Source organism: Tamandua tetradactyla, chromosome 3, assembly GCF_023851605.1.
Source record: "Tamandua tetradactyla isolate mTamTet1 chromosome 3, mTamTet1.pri, whole genome shotgun sequence".
NCBI classification, from domain to species: Eukaryota; Metazoa; Chordata; class Mammalia; order Pilosa; family Myrmecophagidae; genus Tamandua; species Tamandua tetradactyla.
Genome location: NC_135329.1, coordinates 75,028,357 through 75,044,529, shown reverse-complemented (window position 1 = coordinate 75,044,529; position 16,173 = coordinate 75,028,357). Strand labels below are relative to the sequence as shown.

The window sequence follows — 16,173 nt, the reverse complement described above, 5'->3', positions numbered from 1 at the left end:
CATTATTGTACTAATATTGTAGCCACTGGCATATGTGGGCTCTTAAAATTTAAATATAATTTCTTAAAATAAAAATTAAATTAAAAATTCAGATTCTCAGTCATAGTTACATTTCAAGTGCTCAATAATTACTCTTGCTAGAAGCAGCCAAGTTATAGAACATTTCCATCAATTCAAAAGGTTCTATTGGCCAGTAATGATTATATATTCCAGCACATCTTATTATTGGAGAAATTTTGATAATTGTGGCTGCATGTCTTAAATTTGCATACTTTAAATCTGCATGCATTGAAATAAAAATAATTGTAGAATTTAATAGTCATACTGCTAATGTATGAAAGTACCTAATTTTCTAATTATCATCAATATTTGTTATCCTTTGGGGGAGACAAAATAAGAAAAACTGGTTTATTGTTACTATAATTTTCATTCATTGTTGATTATCGATGAGTTCTTTTTTTTCATTTTTTTTTAAATGAACATTGCTGATTCATTAAATTGCCTCTTTATATCAATTGGTTATATTTTCCCATAGAGACAAATGTACAAATTAGCAGGCATTTGAATTTATCTAGTTGATTTTATTTAATGTCTATGTAAATTTTTATCTGTATTTTTGCTTAGACTCAACAGTAAATTAATTTGTTAGTATGTCATTACTGTGTGGCCTAGAAAATGTTCAATTTCCCTTTCTTTGCAGCATTTTTCCTGGTACCCCTGTAGCTGTTGTCTTCCATATTCATCCTCAATAGATGTAGATTCAGCCATTTCGTGCCTTACCAGATCAGGTGAGGGAATTGGCCTTGAGCTGTATTTCCTGAGGACTGGCTCAGTGTGCAGATTCTATTTTAAATCTGTAACTGAAGGGAAGGTTACCATGCACAGGTTCCAGTCCAACTTCCAGTTCTTCATCTTCTGGCACTGGTCTGTTTGGATTGTTTTTCTGAACATCGTTTCCAGGTTTTCTGGTATTGAATCAAAGAACTGAGCCAACACTGTTCCCTGAAGAATGCACTTTTCAGCCCGTATATCTAACAGGCTATGTCTCCTTTTCCCCTACTTACAACCGTTTTAGCCATGGGAATTCCACTCTCCTCAGAAAGCATTTTGCTATTGCTTTTTTTCCCCTACATTTTTCTGCTATTAGCTGAACAAAACTGCTGTGGGATGTCCATGCTTGTGAAAAGTTCTGCATCTCTGAGTTAGTGGATCAGTGGGGGTAGACTTATCTTTTCATTTCTAAAGTGAGTCTTAAAAGAGAAGACATTTATTCTATGAATTAAAACTTAGCTCTATATTTTTACACTTTTTCTCCATCAAGTTCCACCTCACATAAGCATCGATTTCTACAAGGTTCCAATGTTTAGTTATCTGTCAGAATCACATTTTTAAAGATTTCTGAGATTTTAAAAAAATATTTCAGTGAATCTGCCTGAATATTTAATGAATAGTTGTGGGTGGCTTCCTTGAGGCCTGCAAGCAAGCTGTCATACTGAACCAGGAATTTCAATAAAAAAAATCTAAATTACATCTTTCACTATAATTAGGAGTGAACACTGATAAAGCTAGCATTGAGACTGATTTTTAAATGAATTTGGCATGTCAAATTTCTCCTCAATTTGTTGAGTCTGGGGATTGATGCATTGAAGTGTGTTGAATTCAAGGATTCCTTTAATAAAGCAATTTGAGATAATCCCTTAGTGAAAAGCTAGTTTACAAGAGTATTTTTTAATGTAAGTGGATATATTAGGAAATAAACATAATCCTTGGATAGTCTAAGGATTATCTAATATATAAACCACTAAATAAATAAACTTAAATAAATGAATATTGAAGAAAACATTTTAGAAAGAATAGATTTTACATTAGTATCTGCACAAAATCTTTTTATTTTCCAGGCATCCTTCTAACTGCTTTACATTACATTAAATTAAATCTCCACATGCCTGTGAGGAACCCATTGAGATTTTACATGTTAGTAAGCTGTGGCTCAAGAGGTTAAGAAGTTTGCCCAAGATCACACAGTAGAGAGGAAATCTAGCTTCAGTACACTTACTCAGTAAAGACTTATAAACCACATTAGCACATCAGTGGCTCTAAGCAGCTCTAGAGTGAAGAAATACTGTTTTTTACACTCCACTTTCCCTCCTCCCTCCATCCTCTCCTTATTTGTTAGTCTACAATCTGTTTTCTGTCTACAAATTGTTGTTTCTAATCATCTCTTTTAAATGACATCATACAATTTTTCTCCTTATGTTTCTTGCTTATTTCACTTTGCATGACATTTGCAAGTTTCTGCCATTTTCTTGCTTGTCTCATACATTCATTTATATTTATGGCTGAATACCATTTCATTGTGTGTATGTGCTATGTTTTGGTTGTCCATTCATTGTTGATGGACATGAGTTGTTTCCAGCTTGGGCTGTTGTGAATCATGATGCTATAAAGATTGCTGCATAACATCAATGACCTTGTTTTAACCGTCTTTGGGTATAAACATAGAAAGGGATTTTTGGGTCACATAGGAATTATATATTTAACTTTTTGAGGAGAAGTCCTATTGCTCTACTCAGCAGCTGCACCATTTTACATCCCCACCAACAATGCACTAGAGTTCTGATTTCTCAGCATCATTTCCAACACTTGTTATTTTTTGTTTTTAAATAAAAAGTCCTTATATGTGTGAAGTAGTATCGCATTGTGGTTTTCATTTGCATTTCTCTAGTACCAAAGATGTTGAGCATCTTTTTGCATGTTTATGGGACACTTGTGTATCTTCTAAGGAGAAATGCCTATTCAAGTCCTTTGTCCAGTTTTGATTGGGTTGTTTTGTTGCATTGTAAAAGATTTTTCTATATTCTGAGTATTATACCCTTATCCAACATATGATTTGCAACTATTGTCTTGTACTCTGTGTGTTATCTTTTAACTTTCTTAATAACTTCCTTCCATCTGTTCTAGTTTTCTAGCTCTGGAATTTGATATACTAGAAGAAATAGAATGGCTTTTAAAGGGAGGTATTTATTAAGTTGCAAGTTTACAGTTCTAAGGCCATGAAAAGGTCCCAAGCAAGTCTACAAAAATGTCCAAATGAAGGCACCAACAAGAGGTTATCTTCACTTAAGAAAGGCCAATGACATTCAGGGTTTCTCTCACAACTGGAAAGTCACATGGTGAACATGACAGCATCTGTTAGCCTTCTCACCAGGCCTCTTGTTTCATGAAGTTCCCCTGGGGTGTTTTCCTTCTTCATCTCCAGGTCTCTTGCTGCATGGGCTCTAGTGGGTCTTGGGCTCTAAAACGGGGGTTCTCTCCATAATATTTCCTCTTTTAAAGGATTCCAGTAAACTAATCAAGATCCACCTGGAATGGGCAGAGTCACAACTCCATGGAAGCCATCTAGTCAAAAGTTACCACCCACAATTGGGTGGGTCTCACCTCCATGGAAAAATTAAAAATCTCCCAGCCAGCAATGTTGAATAAGGATTTAAAGCATATGGCTTTCCTGCAGACCACAAAATAAAATGGGCATACCCTCTATGAACAAAATTTTGATGATATAAAATTTATCTATTTTTTCTTTTGTTTCCAAATCTTTTTGCTAAATCCCAAGTCATGACCCTATGTTATCATCCAAGAATTTTATAGTTTCTGCTTTTACATTAAAGTCCTTGATCCATTCCAATTTGATTTTTGTATATAGTATGAGGTAAAGGTCTAACCTCATTCTTCTGCATGTAGCTTTTCAGTTTTTCCAATATCATTTATGGAAGATACTCTTCTTCCTGCACTGCATATATTTAGCAGCCTTGTTTAAAACCAGATGTCTATTTCTGGACTTTTAATTCTGTGTTACTGACCTACATGTCTATCTTTGTGCCTGTACCAGAATCTTTTGATTATTGTCACTTGTCATACAATTTAAAGCCAGAACCTCTTGTCTTTCCATATAAATTTAAGAACTTTTTTTTTCCATTTCTGCAGAAATGGTTGCTGAAATTTTTTTTTTTTTTTTTAGAGAGAGGGAGGAAGGGAAGGAAAGACAGAGAGAAGGAAGGAAGGAAGAAAGGGAAACATCTTTAAACATTTTCTTGTTTTATTGTATTTTGTTTGTTTGTTTGTTTTTTACATGGGCTGGGGCCGGGAATCGAACCGAGGTCCTCCGGCATGGCAGGCAAGCACTTTGCCCGCTGAGCCACCGCGGCCCGCCCAAGTTGCTGAAATTTTAACAGGGCTGCATTGAAAATGTATTTTGCTTTCTCCATTTTCTCTCTTTTATGCCTTCTAACCAAAATAGGCCTGCCTGACAAGTGCAGTACCTTAGAGTTTAACTACATGTCAACTATACCTCATCATAATTCTAAACATCATGGCCATCACTGTGCTAAGACTCATTTTTTTACATAAGTTCTGTGACTAAGCATGTAATCAATCTGTGCCTGCTCAATAATTAGATCACTTCTAACAACATCATCTGGGGTCACTGTGCTTATTTTCCTAAAACCTGCCTGTGCCTGTTTGAAACTTCTGTTTCCCAGAAATACATGTACTTTAATCCTGATTCAATATTGTTTAGTGTAAAACCTTAAATTAGATTGTTTTCATAGAGAATGACCAACAACTGTGGGTGTGACCTTTTGATTAGGTGGAGATGTGACTGCCCATTCAAGTTGTATCTTGATTAGTTTTCTAGAGTACTTTAAATGGAAAGACATTTTGGAGAGACCTCAAAGCTGACACAGACAGAGAAGTTTGGGGCTGCAGAAAGAAAACACCATGGCAGAAGCTGTTTGAAAACAGAAGACACCAGTCACATGCATTCACAGCTCACAGAGGTGCAGTGGCCATTCACAAGTCAAGGTATTTTTTCTTGGATGTGTTATTTTGAACATTTTTATGGCCTTAGAACTATAAATTTGTAACTTAATAAATTTCATTTTAAAAATCCATTCTATTTTTAGTATATTGCATTCTGGAAGCATTAACAAACCAATACACTGTGCATCTTTTAATTCTATAAAACTTATCAAAATTATGGTAGTTTGGAGAAACAAATTGTAGGCCAATAGGCCATCTAATCTCCTCATGTGTACCTGGGAATAAACGTCTGTCTTTGAAACCCCAGTGTTTCAGGAATTGGTCATTGAATGCATTGGACAAAATAATCCACCAACTTTGCCTGGTAACATACTCACTTTGACAAATGTTTCAGTTTTATACGCACCTATAACCCAAATGTCAAATATTATATATTGGCTCAGATAGGAAAAAAGTCTAAAAAGTTGGAAAAATAGAATTCTTTTATGTTGAATTCCTTAAATAATATATTACATGTTCTTTCATCAGGTTTTCATATATATAGAAGAATATAAGTAATTTCTGTGTACTTTGAAATAACTATAGTTTCAAATTCATTTGGATATATATCAGAAAGTATTTTCACAATAAACTGGGGAGTATAAAAATAAAACATAAAAAATAAATCTCTTGGAAGCTTTAAGTATTTAAGAGGGAGCATAGTTTACTTCTCATCAATGTATCTTTTGAGCAAATATTTTAAATTCCTGTTATAATATGTTACTATATTTCTCAAATTTTTCTTAAATTTTGTTAGCCTCAATGAATCAGAGCCCCAACAGATGGGTGGCTTAGATCTCTACAGTTTCATAAGCTTTGTGGGTAAATCTGACAGTGGAGTTTGATAAACTTATAATAACCACCTGAAGTGAAAACAATATAAAAATATCTCCTTCTAACATCACAAAACACACAGACATCAAAATAATGAACAGAAAGTGTCTCTCTCATTCCAGTATCAGTCACCTTGAAATTTTATCATTGGAAAACAGCACAGATGTGAACATTTTACAGTTCCAGGCAGTGAATGTTTTTTAAGCCTCTTGCATTCTTGCTAGAGTAATGTGGCAAGTCCCTGCAGTAGCTGCTGGCATCTGATGTATGAATATCATCATTTTCTTTTAATATTACCTGTAAGTCTGGAAATGAGATTTTGACATATATATGGAGATTTTTATTTCTTTTTTTCTTATTATAATGGTTTCAACATGTTGAGTGCCTACCATGGCTTATATACACAAATAGTTTCAACTATGTTTGATAGCAGTCTTCTTCTCTTTTCCTCCCTTACTCCTTTTCCTCCTCCTCCTCATCCTTTCTCTCTCTCTCTCTCTCTCTCTCTCTCTCTCTCTCTCTCTCATGCTCCCTCTCCTACCTTTCCCCTTCTCCTTTGTCCTGCTGGAGACTCCTACCTTGATCCCTATCTCCCAGCATATACTCTCTTTGTACTGTAATACTCTAGATATATGTTCTAAAATGTGAAGGCACAGACCTAGTGGGTTTGTTTTTTCTTGACTACTGCTCTTATCTATCTGACTTTTCAGACTTTGATTTGTACACTTTATTTTCAAAGCATTCACTCTTTCTTTGAATGTTTTGTTTTGTCCTGTACCATTCTGCTCTGGTTTTGTCCTCGTTTTTATGTGGCAAGTTCAGGTTAAAGATTCATCTTTCTCCCTCACAGAATTTTGTAAGGATTGTTCTTTTTTCACTTTTTTAAACATTTTTAAATTGTGAAATATAACATACATACAGAAAAATAAATTGTCAAGTACATTTCAACAGATAATTATGGACAGATTTTAATGTTTGGTATGAGTATACCATATAATGATTCCATAGTCATACTCATTTGCTAAGTCCTTTTTCCTCTGTTATACTCCTCCTTCTCTTTAAATAACATATAGACATAAAAGCATTTCAAACTACATTGCAACAATTAGTTGTGGAACATATTTCAGAATTTGGTATGGGTTACAATCCTATAATTTTAGGCTTTTATTTCTATCAGTTCTAAGGTACTGGAGGCTAAAAGAAATATCAGCATAATGATTCAGCACTGATACTCATTTGTTAAACCCTGTCTTCTCTGTATAAACCCCCCATAACCTTTAATCTTCCTCTCTTTTTTTAATTTTAAACATTTTTATTGTACAGTATAACATCTATACAAAGCAAAGAAATAAAAAAGCAATACGTTTCAAAGTCCTTTTCAAAAAGTAGTTACAGGGTGGGTCACGGTGGCTTAGCAGGCAGAGTTCTCACCTGCCATGCCGGAAACTGGGCTTCGATCCCCAGTGCCTACTCATGCAAAAAAAAAAAAAAGTAGTTACAGGACAGATCCCAGAGTTTGTCATGGGCTACCGCATGGTCCTCTTATATTATTTCTTCTAGCTGCTCCAGAATATGGGAAGCTAGAGGGCTTAAATATTACGTTATCATTACAATAGACTCTTTTCCTTATTTTTAACATATATACAAAAAAAGCTATAAATTGCAAAACACAGCACCACAATTAGTTGTACAACAGATTTCAGAGTGTGACATGGGTAACAATTTCACAATTTTAAGTTTTTACTTATAGCTGTTCTACAATACTGGAGATTAAAAGAGATATTAATTTAATGATTCAGCATTCATATTCATTTTTTAAATCCTATCTTCTCTGCATAACTCCATCATCAATTTTGATCTTTCCATCCCTCTCTTTAGGAGTGTATAGGCTATGGCCATTGTAAATTTTTCATATTGGAAGGGTCTGTCTCTAATATGGGGTAGGGAGATGGAACTATCTGATGTTCTGGAGAGGCTGGGCTAGGTTTCAGGGCTTATTTGGTCAGAGGCCCATCTGTAGTTATCGGTTTCTGGAAGTTACTCTGGAAGTTATATAAGTTTCTGGAATCTTATCGATTAACCTAGCTGTTCTTCAGGATTGGTTGGAATGACCCTGGTTGGGGATTGGCAGGTTATGATAGATAGGAAGGTATAACTGGAGCTTGAATAGGAGCAACCTCCAGAGTAGCCTCTTGACTCTATTTGAACTCTCTCTGCCACTGATAGTTTATTAGTTACATTTCTTTTCCCTCTTTTGGTCAGATTGGAACTGTTGATCCCATGGTGCCAGGTCAGGATTCATCCCTGAGAGTCCTTCCCCAATCCTCAGGGAGACTTCTATCCCTGGATGTCATGTCCCATGAAGGAAGCAGGGCAATGATTTCACTTGCAGAGTTGGACTTAGAGAGAGTGAGGTCACATCTGAGCAACAAAAGAGGTCCCTAGAAGTAACTTTCAGGCATGCCTATGGGTAGTCTAAGCTTCTCTGCTACCTACATAAGCTTCACAAGAGTAAGCCTCATGATCAAGGACATGGCCTTTTGAATTGGGTGTCCCTAAGGTTTGGCACAGTATCAGGGAATTCCCTGGTGGTAAGGTTTAATAGTTTCATATTCTTTCTCTACCTTTCAGGGGACTTTGCCAATACTTTTTTGATCACCTGGTTAATGTACTCTAGAATGTATCCAGGCATTGCAATAATCTATACAGGATTAAAGGATTGCTCTTATTCTGTGTGCCCTGTGTTTCAATTGTTCAAATGAGCTATGCAGATAGGTTGAATTAGATTATGCAGTACAGAAAATTTCAGTTTCAGACCAAATAAAGCTTTCTTCCATTGGTCTCAAAGAGTGTGTGTTGTTCTAAAATAAAGATACTGTCTTCCTTAACCCTATGTTCTGAATTACTATAACCCCAACCTGTTGGGCTTCATTCTTAGCTATAAAGATCAGGTTACATGTACAAAACAGCCTCTCAAAATCCAGAAATAATAATCACAAATCCAGATTTAATGTGTCTGTTCTAAAAACTTACAATCTAAGCCCCTATTTTCTTTTAAGCATTTTCTAAAGGAGACTGTACCATCCTTGTCATTTTGTTTCTGGCTTATTTTATCTCACCAAATGTCCCACATGTTCATTCACATCGTTACACACCTCATGACTTTGTCTCTTTTTGTAGCCACACACCCTTTGTTCATAAGTATACACCATCGTTTGCCAATCAGGTTCTCCATCAGTGCATCCTTCAGTCACCTGCATTCATTGGGCATTATGTAGATGGCCCAAAGTCAACAGTCCATCAACATCCTCAATTTTAGATAATTTCATTGTTCCAAGAGAAAGAAAACCAATGAACACACCCTCATCAAATAGGAAATCTAAACCTCCTCTTAACTCTTGTCCCTCACCCCATTATTTTCCCCTGCTGCTGCTGTGCTAGTGCTGATGGCTTCCTTTTGAACATAGCTGATAGCATGCAATAGTAGTTTCCCCTGTACTCTGGACTTAAACACTCTGTGTACAGAAATCATGTCTTTGAAGTAATTTTTGTGAGAACTAATTCATATTTCTAGTGTTTATCAATGGGACATGTAGCTCTATCCAACCCCTTTCAATCTTGTCATCTTCATTACAGTAATACTATTTATAGACCCACTGGAGAACCACCTTCATACCTATCTATTCCCAAACATTGGAGTTCAATGTCATTAACTCACTGTTCACCCATCTCTAGCTTCTATGTATCTCTAAGTCCCCTATATTTTGTAATACAAGCCTCTGATTATACCTTTATGCTGATCATAAAAGTGGAATCACGCAATGTCTATTCTTTCATGTCTAGCTAATTTCACTCAGCATTATGCCATCAAGGTCATCCATTGTGTCTTATAGGTGTGAGTTGGTACTTCATTGTAGTCTTGATCTGCATTTCCCTTATAGCCAATGAAAATAAGCATCTCTTCATGTGCTTTTGATTCATCTGTATTTGCTTTCAGAAAAACGCCTATTCATATCTTTAACCCATTTTATAATTGGGTTGTTTGTTCTTTTGTTATTGACCTGTATGGTTTCTTTGTATATACAGGAAATCAAACTTTTGTCTGATATGTGGTTTCCAAATATTTTCTTCCATTGAGTTGGTCATCTCTTCACCTTTTTGACAAAGACTTTTGAGGTTCTCAGAAGCATTTGATTTTGAGGCGTTTCCATTTATCTATTTTTTTTTCTGTTGTTACTTGTGTTTTTGGTGTAAAGTTCCCTCTTATTACTAGGTCTTGAAGATGTTTCCCTACATTTTCTTCTAGAAACTCTATGGTGATAGTTGTTTACATTTAAGTGAAGTGTTTGATTTACTTTGAGTTAACTTTTGTGTAGGTTGTAAGATAGAAGTCCTCTTTCATTCTTTCTTTTGGCTTTTGATATCCAGTTCTTCCATGCCCAATATTGAAAGGCAATTTAGTCCCAGTTTAGAGGACTTGGGGGCCTTGTCAAAAATCAGTTGACCATAGATATCATGGTCTATTTCTGAACTCTCAATGTTCAATGCTTCTATGTTTGTGTCAGTACCATACTGTTTTGACCACTGTAGCTTTATTGTAGGTTTTACAATCAGGGAGTGTTAATTCTCCCACTTCATTCTTCTTTTTTAGGATGCTTTTAGCTATTCAGGGTCTCTTTCCCTTCCAGATGAATTTGGTAATTAGATTTCCCAAATCTTCAAAGTAGGTTGTTGGGATTTTGATTGGTACAGTGTTGAATCTGTAGATTAATTTTGGGAGAATTGACATCTTAACTACATTTAGCCTTCCGATCCATGAGCAGGCAATGTCTTTCCAACTATATAGTTCTTTGATTTCTTTTAGCAACGTTATGTAGTTTTCTGTGTACAATTCCTTTACATCCCTAGCTAAGTTTATACCTAAGTGCTTGATTCTTTCAGTTGCTATTTCATATGGAATTTTTTCCCTAACTGACTCTTCAGCGAGGTCATTGTTTGCATATAGAAATGTTACTGATTTTTGCACATTAATTTTATATCCTGCCCCCTTGCTGAATTTATTAGCTCAAGTAACTTTGCTTTAGATTGCTCAGGATCTTCCAAGTATAGTATCATGTCATTTGCAAATAATGAGAAAAGTTTTACTTCTTCTGTTCCAATTTGGATGCATTTTACTTCTCTGTCCTGCCTGATTGTTCTGGCTAGAACTTCTAGTACAATGTTGAATAATAGTGGTGACAGTGAACATCCTTGTCTTGTTCTTGATCTTAGGGTGGGCATTCACCCTCTCTCCATTGAATATTGTGCTGGTTATCCATTTTTCATATACTCCCTTTATCATATTGAGGTAGTTACCTTTGATACCTATATTTTTGAGAGTTTTATCAGAAAAGGATGCTGAATTTTGTTGAATACTTTCTGAGCATCAATCAAGATGATCATGTGCTTTTTCCCTTTCAATTTGTTAATGTGCTGTATTACATTAATTGATTTTCTGCATTGAATCATCCTTGAATTCCTGTTATAAACCCCACTTGGTCATGGTGTATAATTCTTTTAATGTGTTGTTGAATTCAATTTGATAATATTTTACTGATAATTTTTGCATCAATGTTCATTAGGGAGATGGCCTGTAGTTTTCCTTTCTTATACCATCTTTACCTTGTTTTGGTATTAAAATGATATTAGCTTCATAAAATGAATTAGGTAGAGTTCTTTTTTCCTCAATTTTTTGGAAAAGTTTGAGCAGAATCAGTGTCAGTTCTTTTTGGAATGTTTGATAAAATTCCCCTGTGAAGCCATCTGGTCCTGGGCTTTTCTTTGTAGGAAAGTTTTTGATAACTGATTGAATCTTTTCACTTGTGATTGGTTTGTTGAGATCTTCTATTTCTTCCTGAGTCAGTGTAGCTTTTTTGTGTGTTTCCAGGAATTTGTCCATTTCTTCAAAGTTGTCTAGCTTGTTGGTGTATAGTTGTTCATAGTATCCTCTTATGATTTACTTTATTTCTTCAGGGTCTGTGGTAACACACCCCTTGTCATTTCTGATTTTGTTTAATTGCATTCTCTCTTTTTGTCTTTGCTACTCTTGCTAGTGGCCCATCAATTTTACTGATTTTCTCAAAGAACCAATTTTTGGTTGTACTGATTCTTTCTATTGTTCTTTTATTCTCCCATTCATTTATCTCTGATTTGATGTTTGTTATTTCTCTTCTATTTGCTTTGGGGTTAGTTTGCTGTTCTTTCTCAAGGTCCTCCAGGTGTGCTCTTAAGTCCTCGATTTTTGCTGTTTCTTGTATTTTAAAGCAGGCACTTAAGGCAATAAATTTCCCTCTCAGCTCAGCTATTGCTGTGTCCCATAAGTTCTGAAAAGTTGTAGTCTCATTTTCATTCATCTCCAGATAGCTACTGATTTCTCTAGCAATTTCTTCTTTGACCCAGTGGTTGTTTAAGAGTGTGTTATTTAATCTCTCTATATATGTGAATGTTCTCATTCTTTGGTGGTTATTGAGATCCAGTTTTATCCCATTGTGAATAGAGAAAGTGCTTTGAATAATTTCAATGTTTTTAAATTTATAAAGACCTGTTTTGTGCCCCAGCATATGATCTACCCTGGAGAATGTTCCATGAGCACAAGAAAAGAATGTGTATCTTTGTGCTTTGGGGTACAATGACCTATATATATCTTTTAGGTCTAATTTATTTATCAAGTTATTTAGCTCTCTATTTCCTTGTTGATCTTCTGTATTGTTGTTCTATCTATAGAGGAGAGTGGTGTATTGAAGTCTCCAACTGTTATTATTGACACATCTATCACTCCCTTCAGTTTTGCCAATGTCTGCCTCATGTACTTTGGATATCCTTGATTGGGAGAATAAACACTTATGATTGTTATATCTTCTTGGTGAATTGACCCTTTAATTAGTATATGGTGTCCTACTTTGGTCTTATGTTGTCTTTACATTTAAAGTCTATTTTGTCCGATATTAGTATAGCTACTCCTGCTTTCTTTCGGTTACAACTTGTGTGGAAAGTCTTTTTCCTTCCTTTCACTTTCAATCTATTTGTATCCTTGTGCCTAAAATGAATGTTTTGTAAGTAGCATATAGCTGGATTATGTTCATTAATCCATTCTGCCAATCTGTGTCTTTTAATTGGTAAGTTTAGTCCTTTAACATTCAAAGTTATTACTGAAAATGCATTTCTTGAATTCACCATCTTATCTTTTTTATGTTATTTGTCAGATCTATATATTCTTTTTCCTCTTTCTCTTTGTATTCTTTAAATTACACTTTCTGGTACTCTTCAGTTCTGTGCCCTCCTCCAGTCCTCCCAGTCTTATCTTTTTTATCAGCCAGCAGAACTTCTTTTAGTATTTCTTGTAGAGCCAGTTTCTTGTTGCCAAATTCTTTCAAAACTTTTTTGTCTGTGAAAACTTTAGTTTTTCCCTCAGTGTTGAAGGACAGTTTGGCTGTGTACAGAGTTCTTAACTGAAAGTCTTTCTCTTTCAGGATCTTGAATATATCATACCACTGCCTTCTCACCTCCAGGGTGCTAGTGGAGTTGTCTGAACTCAGTCTTATTTGGTTTCCCTTGTATGTAGATTATTTTTCTCTTGTCACTTTCAGGATTTTCTCTGCTTCTCTTTAACATTTGACAGACTGATTAGTGTGTGCCTTGGGGAAGGTTTATTTGGATTTGTTCTGTTTGAAGTTTGTTGGGCTTCCTTGACTTGTATGTTTATGTCCTTTATGAGGGTTGGTAAGTTTTCCCCCCATTATATCCTCTACTACTCTTCCTAGCACTTTACTCCTCTCATAAAGTATTGGGGCACCAATAATTGTCATATTTGTGCACTTTGTATTGTCTATCATTTCTCTGAGGTCCAATTCAATTTTTTCCCATCTTTTTTGCCATTTGCTGTTTTGAGTCTTCAAAGTTAGTTATCCTGTCCTCTATATCACTTATTATTTCTTCTGTATTTTCAAATCTGGTATTGTGTGCCTCTAATTTTTTTTGTTTGTTTGGTCAACAGAGTCTTTAATCTCTGTGATGTCTGCTATTTTTCTATTTATTCTTTCAAATTCCTCTTTATTCTCTTCTACTGTCTTTTGCTCTCCTTTATGTCACTTGCTATCCCACTTATTTTAGTAAGCAGAGTTATATGAACATCTTTGATTAGTTGTTCCAATGTCTGTGTTTCCTTTGGTGTTTTAATTTGGTCATCAAGCAGGGCTATATCAGTCTGCATTGTAATATGCTTAGCGATCTTCAGCTGTCTTCATGGCAAGTAAATATCTTGATTGATTTACTCTGGAACTTGATTTCTTTCAGTAATCTAAGACCTTGTGTTTGCAGGATGGATGTACAGCAGGGAGCAGGGTATGGGGTGGGGCACTCATTGTGGTGATTTGCTTCAGGGCAGGTATAGACACAGGTTGAGGATGTTATGCTGATGCTTGTGAATGTGGGCACCCAACAGCCAGGGAGGGTGTAGCTGTGTGGATGCACTGGTTTGAAGGGCATAAAATTGGTGTGCTCTCATCTAAGGCACGGGGCCTTTGGTATGCATGTGTACAGCTGTGACAACAGGTTGGTCTTTCACCTTCATGGATTAAGGGCAGTTGTGTCCCAGCTGTGCATGTCAGCACTTCCTCACAGCTAGGAAGTGTGGTTGAGGGCTGTGAGCATGCACGGTTCTAGGACTGCTATAAGCTGAGATTCCCAGAGCTGAATGATGTGATTGGGAGCCTGTGTGCATGTGTGGTACTAGGACTGCTGTAAACTGAGATTCCCAGAGCTAAATGATGTGACTAGGGACCCGTGCACATGTGTGGGTCTAGGAGTGCTTTAAACTGATGCACAGAGCTTGAAAGGTGCAGGATAAGGCTGTGTGACAGGGCGGGCAGAGGGCTGGGGTAGCCTGTGTATGGAGGTTAGTTCCTGCAGCATTTATTCACTGGCAACAGCCTTCAGGGAACACGGAGTGGGAGGTAGTGCTCAGGAAGGATGCAGGCAAGGTGGGTTGGTCTGCACTTGAGGTAGGGGTGTGGGGCAGCTACGTGCACTGGGGGCTGGTGGGGTGGGGGTACCCAGAGCATGGGGAATGGGAGCGGGTGATGGGGTTCTGGTGCGTGGTATGTAAGGTGAGTCTCCTGTCACCAGGCTGCACTGGTGTGGGTGGCATGCCCAAGGAACATGGCCTGGATTACTTCCTAGTCCTGGCTCCCATCCATGTACAGACTCCATGCCTCCACACTAGGCTCCAGATGTATGCCTCTCAGTTTCTCAGCCTCTGCAACTAGGGCTGCATTCTGTGGTACAGAAGGCAGTCCCAGGTCAGCCACACTCCCGAATCACCACCTCAGTCACCCTCCTGTCTCTTCTATAACTTTTCCGTGGAGCAGGGTTAATCTCTAGCTACCAGAAAGGACAGTTTTTTTCATTACTTGTGAAATTGCCAATATGAAGGGTTACTATGTAGGGAGGTTAGAGCATAAAAAAGTTCTATCTCCTCTTGGGAAGATTTTTTCATTGAATTTACAAAGTATTCACATACCATGGAAAGCCAAGTTTAGGATAAGAGATTTTTCTGTGAAAACCACAAAGCAAACTCTACCATTTCTCAATGTTAGCTCCAAACATAACACAATATTGTACTGCAAAATAAGGGCTAGTTTAATATGCAGTCTATCATCACTCACACACACTACACACACAGACACACATACCAAGACATTGAGAAAAGGATTGCATAGGCTTTTTTGCTCCAGAGAGTAGACTAGAGAAGGCTGAAGTTTTTAAGAGGAGGATTAAAAAATATTATAATATTCAGATATGGATGGCTGAAAAGGGACCAAGTTTCCCTGTCCTAAAGACTGATGGTCCTGCATCAGGCTGAAGTTGTGGGACAAAGGGTATGTACATTTCTTCCAGTTCTGTGATTCTACAATGTGCAATTTTTACATTTTCGTTCTGTTCTATCTTATACATATGCCAAAGTAAAATTACAATAGCTCCCACTAAGAAAGACAGGTCATTAGCAATTGAACCCCAGGTAAGGATTTCAGAGAGTGTAATTTTCTCCTTATAGAATTTTAAATAACTTTATCTTTGGTGGGGAAGTGACAAAAGGCATTATTTTATTAAGCTTATACATACCACAAAGGAAGAAAATGAACACTCATATACAGATATATCTTGCTCTTAGGTTATGTTCAATTTTATTCTATTAAATTAGTACACGTGACAGAATCCAGACTGTAGTTGAATAAAGTCTGGGACTCAGATAAACATAAAATAAATAATATCACATATTGTGTGCTGTAGAGCAATTTTTCTCAAGCATTTTGATTCAAAATTTGTTATAAGTATCAGAAACCACAAAGAGAGCATGAGCTATGCATAGGCACCTTACCTTTGCATTAATAAATCTTAAATACTTATTGTTATACCCTTAGTGATTACAAAATATAAAGGCAGGAT

The 16,173-nt window shown here is 36.3% G+C and overlaps 1 pseudogene across 1 annotated transcript in view; it reads left to right on the top strand.

Annotated features, from left to right (window-relative positions):
* Nucleotides 1-16,173, top strand: part of LOC143677385 (protein DBF4 homolog A pseudogene) — a 203,586-nt pseudogene that overhangs the window by 16,747 nt on the left and 170,666 nt on the right. The window lies entirely within an intron of this gene.